Source organism: Ambystoma mexicanum, chromosome 3p, assembly GCF_040938575.1.
Source record: "Ambystoma mexicanum isolate Mex_15411 chromosome 3p, UKY_AmexF1_1, whole genome shotgun sequence".
Classification (NCBI taxonomy): domain Eukaryota; kingdom Metazoa; phylum Chordata; class Amphibia; order Caudata; family Ambystomatidae; genus Ambystoma; species Ambystoma mexicanum.
In genome coordinates this window covers 840,091,547-840,109,715 of record NC_090925.1, presented here as the reverse complement: position 1 = coordinate 840,109,715, position 18,169 = coordinate 840,091,547, and the positions used below count along the sequence as shown (strand labels likewise).

The 18,169-nt window shown below is 46.2% G+C and overlaps 1 protein-coding gene across 8 annotated transcripts in view; it reads left to right on the top strand.

Annotated features, from left to right (window-relative positions):
• FBXL19 (F-box and leucine rich repeat protein 19) overlaps nucleotides 1-18,169 on the top strand; it is a 664,561-nt gene that overhangs the window by 132,237 nt on the left and 514,155 nt on the right. The window contains exon 1 of one of the 8 annotated variants that reach the window (XM_069651937.1): nucleotides 16,264-16,543. The exons of the other annotated variants lie outside the window; for them this stretch is intronic. The gene's annotated coding sequence lies outside the window, so the exon portion shown is untranslated. Of the gene's footprint in view, nucleotides 1-16,263; nucleotides 16,544-18,169 lie in introns of those variants that run through there. 8 annotated transcript variants of the gene reach the window in all.

Below are 18,169 nucleotides of genomic sequence, written 5' to 3'. Positions count from 1 at the left end.
GTACAGTGATTCTCCACACTCGGCTCATCCCAAAAGTAGTTCCACATCAACAAAGGGCTCTCATGCCCTGTGTTTTTTCCAAACCCAGACACAGAACCAGAAAGAGTCCTTCACACCTTGGACGTCAGGGGGCGCTGAAATATTATTTGGACAGGACCAAGGAGTTCAAGCAGTTGCCTCAAATATTTGTGACATTTGGAGGCACAAACATGGGTACTTCAGCCTCTAAAGCTACCATCTCCAAATGGGTAGCGGCAGCTTTTATGGAAAGCTACTCCCTACAAAATCCTCCTTGGTCCTTGGAGGATTCATGCTTGCCTAGTCGGAGCCAAAGCAGCTTCAGTGGCCTTCCAAAGGCACGTCCCTTGGCACACCATTGCCAAAGCAGTGACTTGGGCCTCCTGTGAGAAACCTGAAGGTGTCTCACTGACTAGTCCCTGGGGATCTGTCATCCAGGTGGCCAGGACACGGCCATCGCTATTGCATCCAGTTTCTGGGGGTGAACCAGTGCGGAAGGATCACCTGGATTGGGGGGGGTGGTCCTCGGGGAGTCGAAGTGGGACACAGACTGGTGAGATGCAGTACCCCCTTCTTTGGAACACCTTTTCCCCATCCTACCCCGTAGGATATTCAGAAGCTCTAACCGCCACCCTCTTCTGACACAAACCCTTTCTTACACCATGAAAGACAACGGACTAACACCAGGGCCGTTTGCCGACGTGTCCCAACACAAGGGTCAGGCAATTGACAATAACTATACACACACACACTTGATGGCCCTGTCCCTTCCCCAAAGGGATAAAAGGTGGAGCACGAGTGAGGCAAATGTACAAGGAGACAGCATTTCAAGATGAGGAGAAAGGCGGCGAGACTGAAAAGGATGACAAGGAGGGATATCCCCTTGCCCTTTTTGACCCAGACATGCAAAGCCTCCGAAAGAGGAATTATAAGACCGGGAACTACAGCTATCGTGTGGTGTAACAGATGTCCACGGTGTATGGAGCCCTCCCACACTGATAACCAAGGCAGAGAGAGGCGCTTGCTACCGTGGTACCGTCCTTGACTCCAGAGCGAGAAACAACAAACAAGGAGTTCAGCGCAGCCGGTGAGTCGGAGGGAGAAACGATAATAGACCAAGCTGTGTTGAGCGAAGGTTGCAAAGGGCAACATGATTTCAACAAAGAACTTATCTGTTATTGAACATTTAAAACAAACCCAGGGAAAGAACAGCTGCAGAGTGGTCTGGCGCCATGTGGGCCCTTATTTGAAAGACTCTGGTTGGTCCCCTTTTGTTAAAACTACAGATACCAGGAGGCCCTAGGAGAGCCTGACGTCAGAGGTCAAAGTGGTCATACAAGGGTCGAGAAAACCCATTGTACACTTGAAAGTCTTTGACCTGGAATCCAGAGGATTGATGGTCTGAACCTGATTGAGGGAGGCTTTCGTAAACCAAGAGGAAAGCTAAGGGAAGTGAATCCCGCATTTGTGATGAAGCACAGTGAATTGTGTAGAATGAACTGCGCGAAGCCTGACTCGGGGCTTGTTAGAGGGGCTTGGCTAGGCTGCTTGTGAGTATTCAACATGTATATAATTATATAGTCATGTACATAGTTACCAGTGCATCTGTTGCTAAGTGTACCATTCCAAGTTTAGGTTCAGCTTTGGTGGAATGTGGATCACTGAGGTGACTGTTCTATATTCCATGTAAAGTCAGTTGTGATCTATTTTCCCCGCCTAGGGGTTGTGTGTGCTTGAATAAAAGGGCCTTCATCCATACTCAACCGTGTGAGCATCTCATTTATTGTATTACAACAGGGCTGTGATCTGGACCTTGGTAATGTAAACAACCTAAGTGGTCTAGAATGACTTTTATGATGGAATTGTGTAACTGGCAAATGTGAACCCAGCTGAGGGATGCGTGCAAAGCGGGGTGAAGCACGATAACCCTGTGAACATTGTGTCAACTAGACTGATCCCAACTGAGAGATGTCCACGGTAAAAGGTTGTTTAAAAGGACATTGAGACTGGTACAAGGGATCTTGAATAAAAGGCTGTAGTGAACCCGACGGAGGGAGGCTAAGATTCAAGAGGATCGGAGCCTGGTTGAGGGGGATCCAAAGGTGAAGAGTCCTCACCCAACGTAAAGAATGCGGAAAGGAACTTTTGTTTTGTTATTGTTGAAACATCAGGCCCTCTGCGGCAAGAGATTTTGCAGAAAAGAGACTTGACCACCAAAGGTCCTGATATCGCTGAAAGTAACTGTAACCTCATGCTGGAGAAGCCAAGGAGGGTCCTGTGCTCGAGAGTCCCGCCTTGTCCCGTGCTAAAAGTGCAGGGAAGGGAGACCCTGGCTATAACCTCCTGATTTATCATTTTGTGAACACTTCTTTGTTTTCTGGTGAATATTATCCCACTCTATTTTTGTAACTTAGCGGTAAGGATTGGCGATATATATATATATATATATATATATATATATATATATATTTTGATGGTCGTAGCTTGCTCCCGTCTTAGGTTTAGATTAGGCATTTTTCTCACCCATTCATACAGTTTAATAAACACCCTTGATCTGTGATCACTTGTTTGTCTTTACTTTTGCCACCATGAGTGGCAGATGCTCAATTCCATCAGGCAGTCCTTAAGAACCTCTTTAACTAAATTGGAAATGGGACCTTCCACCCATTGGGAGATAAATGCTTGTTAATCTCCCACAAGATTGGAAGAAAGGGGACAGGATGTCGGAGTAAAGAAAAGTTAGCCACCATAGCGACTAATGTACTCCTTGTCCATATTCCCCTTTCCTCCATAAGCCCTCCCTCCATCCCCCTAAAATGCCTTAGCTTCAGTTAGGCGCTGACCTAGATGGGTTGAGAAGGACTGAGTCACGAGGTGGGGATTGGGGGAGGCAGAGCCTTTGGCCATGCATGCGCCAGGCCTGCATAAACTCAAAATAACTAACTTTTTGTGTATGGTGCTACAAAAAGCTCTGATCCCGTACCGTAGGACGGAATGTCCCATAAGTATGGAGGAAAGGTCTAGGAGTACAGTAGTCCCTGCAGTGAGTAACTTTTGCGTTTGCTGCCAAGAGGGCAGGTACATGGTTCACCGGTTCCAGCAATCTGGAAACATGCATCCCGGCTAGCAGTAACCGTTGGAGGAAAGGACCCAAGATCAATGGATCTTAGATTATATAAAACCGGGAAATCCTCTAGCTATTCCTGCTTGCCCTTTTTCTCTTTGGGAAGACCAAAAAACCCTCGCTGGATATCCAGACACGTTTTATGGATGCAATGCAGACCGTTCCAGAAAGACCGGATTCAGGGATTTGTACTTCTATTTTATTCTCTCCAAAAACTCAAGTTTATAGGAGATTACATCTTTACGACCTCAGTATCTAATCTTCCACATGATAACATTGCCTCTGCTTCTTATAGTACTTCAAGTGGGAGACTGGATGGTGTTAATAGAGCTAGCAGATGCCTACTTCCCTGTTCCATTTTGGGTAAAACACTGCCAATTTCTGAGATTCATAATAAGGGGGCACACTCTTCCAATACAGTTGTCTACCGTTAATGGTAAAAATGGAGCCCAGGCTATTCACAAAACTCTTGTCTGTGGTAATGTCACAATTGCATCTGCAGAATATGCACCTTTTATCCATATCTGGACGATAGGTTAGTTAGGGCTGTTACACCAGTACAAGTATGCCAGAGGCTTCAGAAAACCTGTGCCACCCTTCACAAATTGGTATTTTCAATGCATTCTCCAAAGTCCTCTCTGATTCCATCACAACAAATGCATTTTATCAGTGCAATTCTGAACGCTACAGTGAGCAAAGGTTTTTCACTGCATGAAAGAATGCTTGGTCCACAGTGATCCTAGTGTATTTCCAGACAAACAAAAATGATATCTGACTGCTAGTCCCAGAGTCTGTTAGGGTTTCTGGCATCACTTCGTAAATTGAAATCCTCTTATTTACCCTCAATCCAAGCTAATCATTTCAGGTGAAGTGTAGAAATCTCTGCTCTGGTTGTCCTGATGCAGCGAATCTCACGAGTGGAGGGTTTCTGTTCCAATCTTCCCATCCTCTGATATTGATCATGAGACTTGTCCGAGTATATATACGGGTAGCTCATAGTCAATCTGACAGCAGGCTGTGGAAGTCCCTTCAAAAAAAGTATAGCGGTGTCCTGCAATACAAAGTGGTTTCTTTGCTCTGAAGTCTTTGCTGCCTTTAATTTGGGTGAAAAGCGACACAGATTTTGACTGCCAACACCACTACGTTTTTATTTGCACTTATCTGCCTTCTCTTGAAACGGATTTGGTCTCTCCAGCGTCTTCATTTTCCTGATGGTGTCCTTTCTGGAAGGAATAAAAAAGGTTAGTTGTTTTGATGAGCTGGCTTCTCCAATGCCTTAATGAACCGGAGCTGGACCATTCCCTAGCTACAAAGATGTTCTGCAAATGGGAGCATCCACACACTGATGTTTTCCTAACGCAGCACAGCGCCCTGGGAGGAATAGCTTGGGGGAGGGGGCAACGCGTTTGTCTTGGAAGCAATCCCGATCCTGCGCTTAGAAACCACACACTTGTAGTAAGCACCTTTATAAAAGAACAATTATAATTAAAGTGCTTCCCCATTAAGGAAGTAAAGTAGATTTGTATAGAAACTCACGCTTCCTGGATTGCTGTCAAGCCACTGTATGCCTTTAATATTATGCTAACTTATACAATTCCTAAAATCTAGGAATTCCTATCATGTGACAGTGATTCTGATTGCTCTTCTGGTTGTGTCGAGTCTGGTTCTAAGCTCTTTACTCCATCTGCCTGTTGAACCTTACTCAGTGAGCAGATACTCTGTTTCAGATGAAGGGAATAAAGGTGATTCTGCCACTGGGCTTTAAAAAGAAGCCTAAATTCCCCCCTCCCCCCAACATCCGTTATCTGTCACTGGTGCCTACATTGGCTGGTAGGACATTTTCTGTTTACTTTTTAATGTGGTTATTCAAGACACTTTTGAAAGCCTCCTTCCGCTTCTTAACCCCCTCCCTTTTGGAGTCATTAATGCATAAGCCCTTTAAACCTATGGCCTTGTGCGATCTAACTGATGAAACTTGGAAAACTACTCTTTACTGATGGCTACAACCTCAGCCAAAAGAGCTCTGGAACTTCAGGCCTTATTTTATATGGACACAGGAGCAAGATAATGATTTTTACAGTGCCGTTATTCTTCCTAGAAATTGCGACTTTCATCTCAACCAAGAGATGCATCTTCTAGTATTCCATCCTAGAGCTCATTTGGCATTTTAAGAGGAAATTTGGTGTACGCTGGATGTTTCCCACTAAGTACATTACCTAGTAAGCAGTAGCTACCTAGGAAGGAGGTGATGGTCCTTGGCATGCCTCAAATATAACTTTCACTTGAGATGCAAACTATAACTTTAGGTCGGTTTTATATCTCCTTGAGGCTTGCAGTGAGAGTTGTAAGGCTCTTATATTCCCAAACCCCTACCTAATGCTACCTAGGTATTTTTATATGCCCACATTTTGCCCGTGGAGTCAGCTAGCTCCTAGTGACTATTGATGTCAAGTTAAATGGGCTGCCTAAGTTTTAAACAGAAACCAAAAAACTCCCAAAATACATATGAATGCCCCCATGCTGTGGAACCTCATCCCAGTCAATGTGGCACTCGCCGACCTCATGCCAGAAAACCTTTATGATCTAAGGGGTGCAGCTCCATTGCCAGTCCAAATTTCAAAATGGTCCGTGCCCTTGAACATTTTGTTTAGTGTCTTAGCAGCTACTTTATGCACTGATGATCTCCCTTATGAAGTCCATCACATATTTGATCTGTCTTTCGAAAGAGAATTAAAACCATCCTCTTCTAACGTCTCCTCTTATGAAGTGGATTGTGCGCTTTGATACCCACGGGGCACCTGTACATAAAAAAAAATGAAATTATGTAATTCAGAAAGGATCTCAAGATACTCCTGCAATAAGCCCCTTCGCCCACCAGGACTGCTCCTGTAGCTTAACTGCAATGTAACACAGCCCTGCTGTAAATGGTGCCTCTTTGCCTATATTCCTAGTACCCCGTTATGTAGTACAGTGCTCCACTGCTTCTCGAAGTGAGGTCTATGCTAAAATAATTACCCAAAATAAAATATAACAAAAATTATACTTCTACATTTAATTAACACATTTCTAGGACCTCACAATGCCTGATCGTAAGCTTTGGAGGACTGTCTCCCTGCATTAAACTCACTTTGGCAACTGTTGCAAGGGGACTTGTGTCTGGGACTTTTAAAGCTCACAACAGTTAAAGGAATTGGAGGTTCTGCATAGTCTTCTGGGGTCACTGCACCTGGCCCAAATTAGCATTAATGGCTAGAATGACACATCCCTATTTCTGAAATGTACAGATCTGCTACCCGGTCTACATCGTGAACGTCTTTTAAGCATTAGACGTTGGGTATAGCAGGGAAAATTCATAATTTGGTCAATAATTGCTTTGAAACCGGTTTGAGTTCTGTTCTGTATATGCTGTGGTTTCCACCCAGTGCAGTATGAGGTTTTTATAGTCTGGTCCCAACCAGCCGTGAAAGAGGGAGAGCAGGATAACAAGAAATGTAAAATTGACATTCATGGTGATTTTTGTGCCGTTCATCCTTTACCTCCCTGCATCATAACACCGAGCACCATTTCCAAATAAAAGACAGTGCTTACAGCTACTTTTACAGATTGGGGAGGGGAAAACATTTGTCAGTTTGAAACAGTTGGTGACGTACGGGTAAGGAGAGGAGCAGGACTAGCTTGTGGAGAAATGGACATGGGCCCCCTATCAATCAATATTTTAGTGGCACCCTTTCTTTTCAGTCTGCTTAGTTGTGTCGAAGGGAGTGAAGGATATAGAACCTCACTCGGCAGGAAGATAACATAGTTGCCACCCTCTTCAACTTCTATCTACTCGACATCGCCGAAAACCAAAGAATTCCAACATGCAACCCGCTAAATATAAACACCACCCCTGTCCCATATATTGTCCATACAGACGACATCGTGATTTTTGACAAGACCAGGGTTTGCCTCCAAACAAGGCTGAACAAATTAAATCATAAAGAACAATAACCTAGACATCAAGTCATGTCTCTCGGCTTCTGCACCAAAAAAGCAAACCCATCTTCTACAGGTGCAACTAGCAAGGCATAAATTGGAGGTAGTCAAGGAGATCAAATGGCTCGGAGTCCTGCTCTCCCAATCCAACGTCGAACAGCAGTGGTCTATCCACCTCAGGCACAAAGTACTCACCCTAGCCAGGCAAAGCCTGATTATCCACCGGAAATATGGCCAATACTCCATGAAGCCAGTTCTGGCTTTCTACAAGCAGAAAGCCAGTGCCACACAGGAGCAAACTTTCATCAACATCTCTCCCAAAATGTGGCCAATTGTGGAAGGCCTTTTTTGGCGAAAAATACTGTTCTTGGCCTCATTGTACCCTATGCCTAGAATACGGCACGAATTAGGCCTCCAATCACTAAATTCCATCAAAAGCTGCAAACAGCTTGACCTATACAGAAAGACCATCAGCAACGACGAGACACCGGCAACCAAGATTTTTAGCCAAGGCAAAGAAACCTCAAATCTGAGAAAATCGAAGACAATTGCTGGGTAAAGACTGGCATGGAGAAATCTACGTACAACATGAACATAATTCCTGGACTCGAAACAAGAGCTCTCAATGAAATTCCACCTTATGTGGAGAAATTCCCCTCGAACAATTCGGGACCTATATCTTTGGCTGCGCCTGAACATTCTTCCCACCAAAAAATACCTAGCGGCAACAAAACAAATAACTGAAGAAAATTTCTGCAGATTTTGCAAAACCGTCAACCAACCAGAAACAATCTATCACATCAACATGAAGTGTCCCCTGCTGAACGAACGCAGGAAACAGATCTCCAACATGATGAATCCCCAGAGACCTAGCTGCGGAGAAGAAGAAATATGGTTACTAATAATCTCTGGCACTGACCGGAAACTGATCACCACTAGCATTCAATTTTGGACCCACATCATGACCAAAGAAAATAGTTAATTACGACAACTCGCAACAAAACGACCTGAAGACTTTCCATCTTTCCTTGAAATAATAAAAATCGAAAGCTTTGTATCAAACTCGACACTGTAAAAGTTTGTAAAAACAAACTAACACATAAATAAAGAAAAAAAACAAAAATAATATATTATTTGATATTCCCTTATTGAATGCTATAAAGTGTGTACTGTACCTTTTGTAATTACCACACGTCCCCCTGAGAAGGTCGACTTAAAGGGTATCTTGTTGTGTAGTTGTGCCTAGGTTCTTCTTACACAATGACCATAGGGGTCAGAGAGGAATTCTAACAGTACCAGGCACTGGTCACCATGGGGAAAAATGTGTACTTTTTACTTGGCATTGCCCTATTTTTCTTGACTAACGGATGCTCTACACTTTTAAGTTACTGCTACTTCTGTTTTGACATTACTAAGTAGTCTGCATTTATCACTATCCAAACCTTTCCAAGTATTTCACCAATCCCCTCTGGTTTTCTGCCACATGGTTAAAACTCCTTTCTAGGAGTTCCCTATCAATGTTCTTCTCTCTGTTTTCCTAGTGCTTCCTTGCTGAGGAGAGGTAAGTAGAGCTGATTGGGTCCCACAATTGAATCAACATTTGTTTTTTTGTGCAGCACTAGGTGTCCCGTTTGAAAGTTGTTTCTGCCACGTGTTCCTCTGCTGCATCATATACAAAGCTGTCACCAAGTACCCTTCCTTCCTACATGGGGTCAAGACCTGGCTAGATTAGAAACTGCAGAAATACAGAAATGAAAAAAACAGCCGGCATGTTTGGTTGATGCCGGCCTAGACTGTACTGTCAACATCACACTTGCCTCATACTCAAGCATTTCGAAAAATAAAGTATAGTCCTCCTCTTCAAATCCTGTAAAATACACTTGCCCCGCCTAGCCTAATGACCACATTATACATCCCACTACCCCCTTTCAGCAGTACGTCTACCACTAACTGTAAATGTTAAATATTCCTTGCTACACTGATTGGTATGTCATTAAATGCTTTGTTATTAGACTGTTCCAAGACCTCTTGCAACTATCTAATGTATGCCTGTAACAAACCCCTGCAAATGTACAGCGCCCTGCTTGTTTCCTCAGCTAGATTAATGCGCAATAAATAAACTTAAATATTTCTTTAAGAAGGCAGTTCACAGAAAGTTTCAAAAATCTGTATCCGTAGGGTTTGGGAGGGCCTCCATATAGGTAGTGGGTCTATTGCTCAGACAATAACTGCTCGAATTTATTTAGCTCTGGGTTTTATTCTCAAAGGCTACTACTAAGATATTGATGAGTTGGGGTCAGCCAATATTGGTGTCTGAGGGGACAGGGGGTCTTCCCCAGCATCCCGTGGTGAGAAAATTGAGAAGAAAACCGAGCAAAACAAATTCATGCTGTTTTTTTATGTTTTTCAGCGCAGTAGTCCCATACCCTCCAATTATTCTGGCTGGCCACCTGCCTTGTGATTTGGTAACTTTTGTTTAGTATTCTCCGGGGAGAGGATGTAAATGATGCTAAACATTGACTAGGCCATAATGGAAAGAGGATACCACACAAGGGAAAGGACTGCTTATTGGAATAAGGTTAAAGGTGATGCGATAATTCTGAAATGTTGTTTTTATCCTTGTGAAGAACCGGTTGAAACACTGAAACACTTAGTATTATTTTAAATCTAAGAGATCGAATTTATTAATGCAATTTGTTAATATTGAATTTGAAGACTGTCTTGGAGCACTTTGGGCAAGAATGATGAACGGAAACTAAGGAAACTATTGGCATTTGATCTTTGCCCTAGTGTGGCTCCTGAAATATATGGGAAATGAACTAGCGAATTGTGTTTCATAATTATGTTTTGATTTGCTTGGTTTTTTCTTGTTTTACTGTATTTTATGATGTTCATTATCTCTGATGTTCAAAGATAAAAGCGCTAACTTTTAGAATGTGTATGTAGGAATTGAAAAACTTTTTTCCCCCCTTTTTTTGTAAAGGTTCTTTTATGAAAAGTGGACAAATAAAACAAAAACAAAAAAGAGGTTTTAAGGCGGTAGTGAGGCCATTGGGTTTCCAACCCCCTACAAGGACCCAAAGTCACTGGACTGACCTCCACCCCCCCCTGCACACCAAGACATATCTTGACTTCCTGGTTCCATGTCTTAAAATCCCGGCAAAAATGGCCGTGAATACAAAATATTGTAGCAAAAATGCTGTGGTTTTTTGAGCCACAATCATGTAACGGATGCGGGGGAAACCCCCGGACCCATTATACCATTTAGGAGGAGCGGGGGACACCCCTGCAACCCCTGCTCTCCTTAAATGGTATAATGGGGTACACCTTTACCAGGGTCAAACCACAGCATTTTTGACACTTTTTTTGGCGACATTTTTGCTGCAATTTTATTACTGGATACCGACTTCCTACCTACTATTCAAGTTTCAGTAATCGCACAAGATCAGCACAACTCCATAACATAACAAAATCTTTACCATAACTAACAGTAAAATGCTTCTATTACCACTGCGTAGAGCACTGTTCGACCACCTCTCTGGTTGTCTCCAGATCAGTAGGCCACATGTGGTTTATTGTATTTATATCTGGAGCAGGCCTTGATAATTCTTTAAAATCCTGCTAGACTTGCAGGTTGAGTAACTTGGTTTACTTATTTCACGCAAGATAAATGCAATCAACGCGGAAGGGGGCCAAACATTTTACCAGCACTATCTGTAAAATCATTGCATGTCCCTATAAGACTACCTCTTATTTGGCTCACTGCTGCTCCCCAGAGGCCTGCCACACACCGTGAAACTTTTATTTGACAGACAACCCAGAATGTAATTTGTACTTGCCAGCAAGGTAGAGTAGAATACAAATGGTACTTTACCTTCATAAACACTACTATAAGAGTGGGTGTGTAGATTTTGCAAGGCTTGTGAAGTGTTAGTCTGGTTCCCAGGACCCACCCCTAGAAGGAACTATAGAAATGATAGGCCGTCCAAAAATAAGGGCTAAATGTCTGCCTGTTTTAAATCCAACACACATACCCTGGAGGACTGATGAGATGGATTTCTGAACTTTAACCTGGTGGGCAGAGGTTCAGAAGGCCAGCCTAGTTTCTTGGAATAGGGTAACCTTCTGGTCATGCCAGACTAATCAAGGTAGCATAGGTCCCAGGAGGGGTGAGGGTGACAAAGACCTCAATGAGCACACACAGTAAATGACACTACAAATCACTCCCAGTCGGGGATGTGTGTGTGTATATGTATGTATATATATATCAACACAAAGTAATTATCAATGGTAATACATCAAACCAATACAACACTGCTATAACACATCTAAACAATACCAAGTTGCCTAAAGGATTAACGCACAGAATGGGTCCAGAAGCTAAAAGGAAAGGGAATAAGCAATGCAAATTTAATTTAGGCAGGTCCACATCAATCAATCCCTAACTGAGAGGCAGTCCAGTACCTACGAAGAGTGGAGCCTAACACTCAAAAGTACTTTCAAGCGCTGGTGCACGCGATAATGCTGAAGGGCGAAAACAGGGTCTCTCGTAGGGTTTGTAGCAGCCCAGGAAGGTGGGTGAGGTGATGCAGAGCAGGTGCCCACTATTCGTGGAGGGTCTCCCCAAAAGGCCAGAACAGATTCCAGGAGTTGGCAATGGGATGGTAGCTCAGGTTACCTGTGGAAAAGTGAGTGGCCCTCAGGGGACACTCTTGCGTAAAAATGGATTGATGCGTTAGGGGCTGCCGTACTAGCGTTGCAAGTACTCACCGACCCCTCCGCCGCACTCTGGACCAAACTTTGGCAGTCGAGTCCACTTCGATTGCAGGTTCAAATGCAGCAGTTGTGCGGCTCTGTGGCCTTCAGCAGCGAAGTTACAGCGATGATTCCCTGGCGGGACAGTGGCGATTTCTCCACTGGATCAGGCCAGTTTCACTGTAGCAGGCTTCAGAGCAGAGAGGAGCACCGCAGCACGGCTCCTACGAAGTTCGTCACCACGGCTGGGCGATAGGGTAATCGTGTGTACTCTGGTACGGGCGCTCTCCTTATTCCTCACCTGGGAATGCCAAGTGTAGGAAATTAGGTCTGAGGGTGCCTTTAAGACAGAGCTTGCGATGTACCAAGTTTCAAGGGTCTCCTCGAAACGGCAGCGGTTTCAGAGCGAAGGTCCTGCGCAAGCTGGTCAGCCCACTGGTTGGCCCAGGAACACTTCCGAGAAGGCTCGCTTGCAGGTTACGATGAAGGTGCTGTGAATAGTTTGCGAATAATGTGCTGTGAATAGTTAGTCCCACAATTCAAATGGGTCGAAGCACCTTTGCAGACCTTCTGGTCCGATCAGATGCAGAGGGGTCCAGCAGGACAACAGCGGGCTCAGGGTGCCAAACCTTCCAGCGGGTCACCAGCGGTTTCTCGGCTTCTTAGTTTCAGGATGCTTGGATCCTATCCTAGGTTCATTGAGCACTCAAGATATCGACCTAGTATGGGTGTTTGGCGCTTTCTCTTATCCAGAATCTCCTTCGCGCCAAAACGAAGAGGACCCAATGTGAGATCTGCTCACATACAGGCACACCAGACGTGGACCAATCACGGACAACGGTTGTCCCAGTCATTCCCAGCACACCAGACTATATGGCACCCAGAATGTGTATTGGTACTAGACAGTCTAGCCCACATCCTGGAGGCACACAAGGCATGCGGAAGCCCGCAAAAGCTTGGCGTTTCGCGGGAGAATGCATCCCCAAATGAGGACTGCCCCGGGTCGGCTCCACCTGGGGAAGGTCAATGGGCAAGATGGCCAAAGGACAGGACAAAGAACCTCGTGGCATGGCCATTTTGTAGCCAGGCCACCTTCCTGTGCCGACTGCGGTAAACGCGGTTTGCATGGCAAGAAAGGGTTAAAAATACGCCAAAAGATAGCTACCACCAGCCCTGTACAAGGAACGTCTCCTAAAAAATCCTTTGAGGGAGTCTAGGGCCTTTGAAAAGAAAAGGAAGGCCCGAGCGCACTGTTCTGTAAGGTACATTGTGCACTTGTAACATGTTTGAGAAAAGTTGCAACATTGGAAAGGGCCAAGGGAATCTAAGTCTCCCAGTACTGACTGCCTTTAAGGGGATGTCCATTTCCCCATAATAAAGTGATGGGAAGCCCAGGGGAGTGCAGCTGAAGACCGTGCTTTACTGGCAAAAGTCAGACTATGATTTTTAAACGGCAGCAAAAAGTTGGGGGGGGGGGTATACAACTGGAGCGAAAACTACACATATATGGGAAGCTTTCCTAAGAAGGACCGAAAGAAATTGAAAGGTGTAGGGGAGAAGTGCAAATATGGGAGAATTTACTTAAGATTCATTCTACCCCTAGATTTTGCTATGTGAAAATAAGGTTTGTACCAAAAACTCACTGATACCAGCAGCATAGTAACACCCATTTAAACTGAAAAATTGAAAGAAGTGTGAATGCAGGGTGACTGCATTACTATCACCCAGCAGGGAGGTTTTGGGACAAGCGCATGGGCAACTTTGTTAGAGGAATCCTAGGTTACGCTGGAGACCTGTAGAGTGTGACCAGAAGCGCAACTCGACGTGTGGATCCCATCCAGTGTTTGTAACAAACTTCCCCAATAACCTGCGAGCCAGGATGAACGAGCCCGTGACCCCGAAGGAACCCGCTGACGGGCAGTCTTTTTTTTGGGTTCGGTTGTGGGGGTGTCTGGCCTTGGCATTCAGAGTTATGCGATAGTCTAGTCGTAATGTTGTAAAAAGTAGTGCAAGTGCTCTCCGTTTAGAACGAAAGTTTAAAAATGGTGAATGGTTTTGTGACAAGGAGATCCGGCCAAGATAGTTGCAACTTGTGCAGGTGTGCTGGGTGCTTTCAAGAAGCCTCAGAGGAATTCTGGGCGTGATTAGTGTTGCGCGAGCCTACGCGTCCCTCAGTCCTGCTGCTCTTTAAGTACTGGTGACCCACACAGGCAGCTCTGGAAGTGCTCCCCATTCCTGCGCGGCAGCACGCGTGCTATTCCAATGGGCATCTCAGTACTGACCCACACAGCCAGCTCTGGAAGTGCTCCCCATTCCTGCGCGGCAGCACGCGTGCTATTCCAGTAATGGGCATCTCAGAAGTGCTCCCCATTCCTGCGCGGCAGCACGCGTGCTTTTCCAGCAATGGGCATCTCAGAAGTGCTGCCCATTTCTGCGCGGCAGCACGCGTGCTATTCCAGCAATGGGCATCTCAGTACTGACCCACACAGCCAGCTCTGGAAGTGCTCCCCATTCCTGCGCGGCAGCACGCGTGCTATTCCAGCAATGGGCATCTCAGTACTGACCCACACAGCCAGCTCTGGAAGTGCTCCCCATTCCTGCGCGGCAGCACGCGTGCTATTCCAGCAATGGGCATCTCAGTACTGACCCACACAGCCAGCTCTGGAAGTGCTCCCCATTCCTGCGCGGCAGCACGCGTGCTATTCCAGTAATGGGCATCTCAGTACTGACCCACACAGCCAGCTCTGGAAGTGCTCCCCATTCCTGCGCGGCAGCACGCGTGCTATTCCAGTAATGGGCATCTCAGTACTGACCCACACAGCCAGCTCTGGAAGTGCTCCCCATTCCTGCGCGGCAGCACGCGTGCTATTCCAGCAATGGGCATCTCAGTACTGACCCACACAGCCAGCTCTGGAAGTGCTCCCCATTCCTGCGCGGCAGCACGCGTGCTATTCCAGCAATGGGCATCTCAGTACTGACCCACACAGCCAGCTCTGGAAGTGCTCCCCATTCCTGCGCGGCAGCACGCGTGCTATTCCAGCAATGGGCATCTCAGTACTGACCCACACAGCCAGCTCTGGAAGTGCTCCCCATTCCTGCGCGGCAGCACGCGTGCTATTCCAGTAATGGGCATCTCAGTACTGACCCACACAGCCAGCTCTGGAAGTGCTCCCCATTCCTGCGCGGCAGCACGCGTGCTATTCCAGTAATGGGCATCTCAGTACTGACCCACACAGCCAGCTCTGGAAGTGCTCCCCATTCCTGCGCGGCAGCACGCGTGCTATTCCAGTAATGGGCATCTCAGTACTGACCCACACAGCCAGCTCTGCAAGTGCTCCCCATTCCTGCGCGGCAGCACGCGTGCTATTCCAATGGGCATCTCAGTACTGGCCCACACAGCCAGCTCTGGGAGTGCTCCCCATTCCTGCGCGGCAGCACGCGTGCTATTCCAGTAATGGGCATCTCAGTGCTGACCCACACAGCCAGCTCTGGAAGTGCTCCCCATTCCTGCGCGGCAGCACGCGTGCTATTCCACTAGTGGCCCCTCCTCGCTACTTACCAGGCCTTCTGCTATTGTAGTGCACTGACCCTGTCCACAGCCCTGCGAGAGTCTGTCATAGCGCCTCAGTGTTGAGGACTCCGCGTAAAGCGTCGTCGCCCGTGGATGTAAATCGTGCTTTACCGCCGCTCCTATCTTTTCTAGTGAGTAGGCCCCATGCAGCTCATGCACTGCACCTCGCTGCTCGGTCCTGATCTGTGCAACACCCTCTGCTTTTCCATACATGCCGGCTATGCTTCTGGTCGGGCTTGGGGTGCAGCAGAAGGTGTGTGGTTGTGCTGCCTGATTGCTGGAATATCGAGGTGCCGCGGGTCCCGATTGAGGTACGTGGGTCTGCCAGGGGGTTACTGAAAGTCAAGTATTACAGTGTACGGGAACTTTCAGGCTTTTTAATTGCACCCTCGCTCACGAGTCAAATGCATGCACCCTGCCCCCCTCGTAGAGGTTCCTCCAGATTTCCTGTATCCATTCTGGCCAAAACAAATTCTTTATGCGCCTCCGCCGCACCTGTCCAACCAGCTCCCGAACGGGTTCCACAATGCCTGTGCTCCGGCAACGCGCTAAAGGGGAATACACGTCTGACTCACACTTCTTATTGCTGAGGGGCCGGGAAGGGGGAAGGGGGAGGGGAGAGACAGGTGCCACCAACTGGTCATCCCACTGCGCTTGTAACTCAGTGGGGTAAGTTAGCTCCCTAGAATTAAGTCGAACACCCAATGTAAGCACGTGAGCCACTCGCTCGGCGACTTTTTTCTTGTTTGCTTTGGCAAAGTTGATTGTCTTGTTACATGCTTCAACTTGCATGCCTGCATATTGCATCCAGGGAGAGGTGTTTTTGATCTGATTTGTGCAATAATCTCCTAGTTTGGTTGACTGTTTCTCTGGCACTACTCCTAAAAATAAACTTCCGCGCCTTGGTGCACAGTGCTGTACCCGAAGGTTGGAGATCGCGGGCGCACACTATGGATTGTGGTCGGAGGTTTGAGTGGCCCGGGTCGTGCCGGACCCGGGAAAGACAGAAAAGGCTCGCTAAGACGTGTCCCGGCTGAACCCTGCTACAATGCTTTGAGGAAGTGTTCATCCACCCCAGCAGAGCTGCAGCCACCCTCCTTGTAAGTGTTTCCAGAGTTTCACCGGCTCTGCTGCCCCAGGCCATCTTCACACCTGGTTAGTCTCATTTTCCCCACCCCCCTTCGCCCCAGATTGTCGGACCCCCAAATGGCGCAGAATGTTTTCGTATGCCTGCCTTCCATCAGTCTCCATGTCACCTGCCGTTAGACTTTTGAAAGGTTCACATTGAACTGGCAACAATGGGTGCATAACCTTCCACATCCTCCCAACCACGCTTATGTGAAAGGGCTCGCTTTAAAATGAGCAGTGTGGCTACCCGCAGAGCGGCCGTTTTGCACATCTAATTGGTTTGTGTGCTTTTCATTTCTGTGATCTGGGTTTCCACAACATCATCGACCTTTGTTGTTTTTGACAGATGTTTTTTGTTATAATTTGTGTTTTTAAACGTTTTGGTCTCCTAAATCCGTTCTCCCTGCTTTTACTATTAATAATCTGCTTCTTGCTGGTGCAGGGTAATTGTGAGTGCAGAAGATGGTGTTCAAATACTCAAATCTGATTAGGAATGCTGGGCCTTAATATCTTCCTTCCTGCTTAGTCCTGCTAATGCCGAACTTGCAGAGCTCCCAACTTAGCCAATGTAGTCCTTCCAGTGGTGCTTTCCTTCTTTGCTTTCTAAGGTTGATAGTTTTTATTTTTCCATTGTAAATTCGGAACTACAAGTTTCAGAATATAAAGAAAAAAACAGGACTGGATGTGCTTAACCACCTGACCTAGCTCAAGTTGAGAACTCTATGCACTTGTATGCCCAGAACGTCACAATAAAACGTATATAAACAATTGCCAATTCTTTCGATCCAGGGGTGCCAGCTTTTAAATGTACTAGGGGTGCAGAGACTTGGGGCATAGACTTTGACCCAGCAGAGTCATGGAAAGTGACCTCACAGGCATATGCCTGTGCTCTTTATTTCCTCGGTCTGATAGCTTTTCAACAAAAATAAGTGATGGGTAGAAGATTTTATATCAATCATAACCGCTAGCATTAGTCTGGGCAACCTTACATATCATACATGGCTGGCATGTAGCTGGCAGGTCCCTTTCTATAGTGAGGCTACAGCATGATTCTGCTTGTAGCAATGATTGCAGTCATGATTAATTCAAAGGCTTGCATACATCACTTTTGTAGTGCAAAGACGCTACCAAAACGTAACGGGTTGCACTATAAAAAAATTAAATTTGCTTGCATCACTCCTTTTTTAAAATTTTATTTTAACTCGTGGGTAGTGTAAAAGTGCTTCATATGGTGTACTAACATTGCATGACTTGCTCTTTACACCTCTATGTGATGTCCTATCCGGTTTCCTCTGTGCTGACCATTGAGGCCAGGTAACTAAGCATTGATCCCTTCTCTGACGATGTCTGTGATGCATTTTGGCTATTAGGTGGCGCTACAGGTGCTGCCTAGAGGTCCAAACTATTGCCATAGAAAGTGAAGGTAAGAGATATTAGATGTGTGGAAAGACGCACAACCTATGGGTGTTCGGTTATTTTCCCACTCATTGACCGACCACCCATGTCCATACTAGTCCCTCTGGCCCTTTCCTCCCACTACCTGCGCTTCACCACTCAAAACGTGGAACCTCTTTGAGCTAGCTCTATTAAGCAGTAAC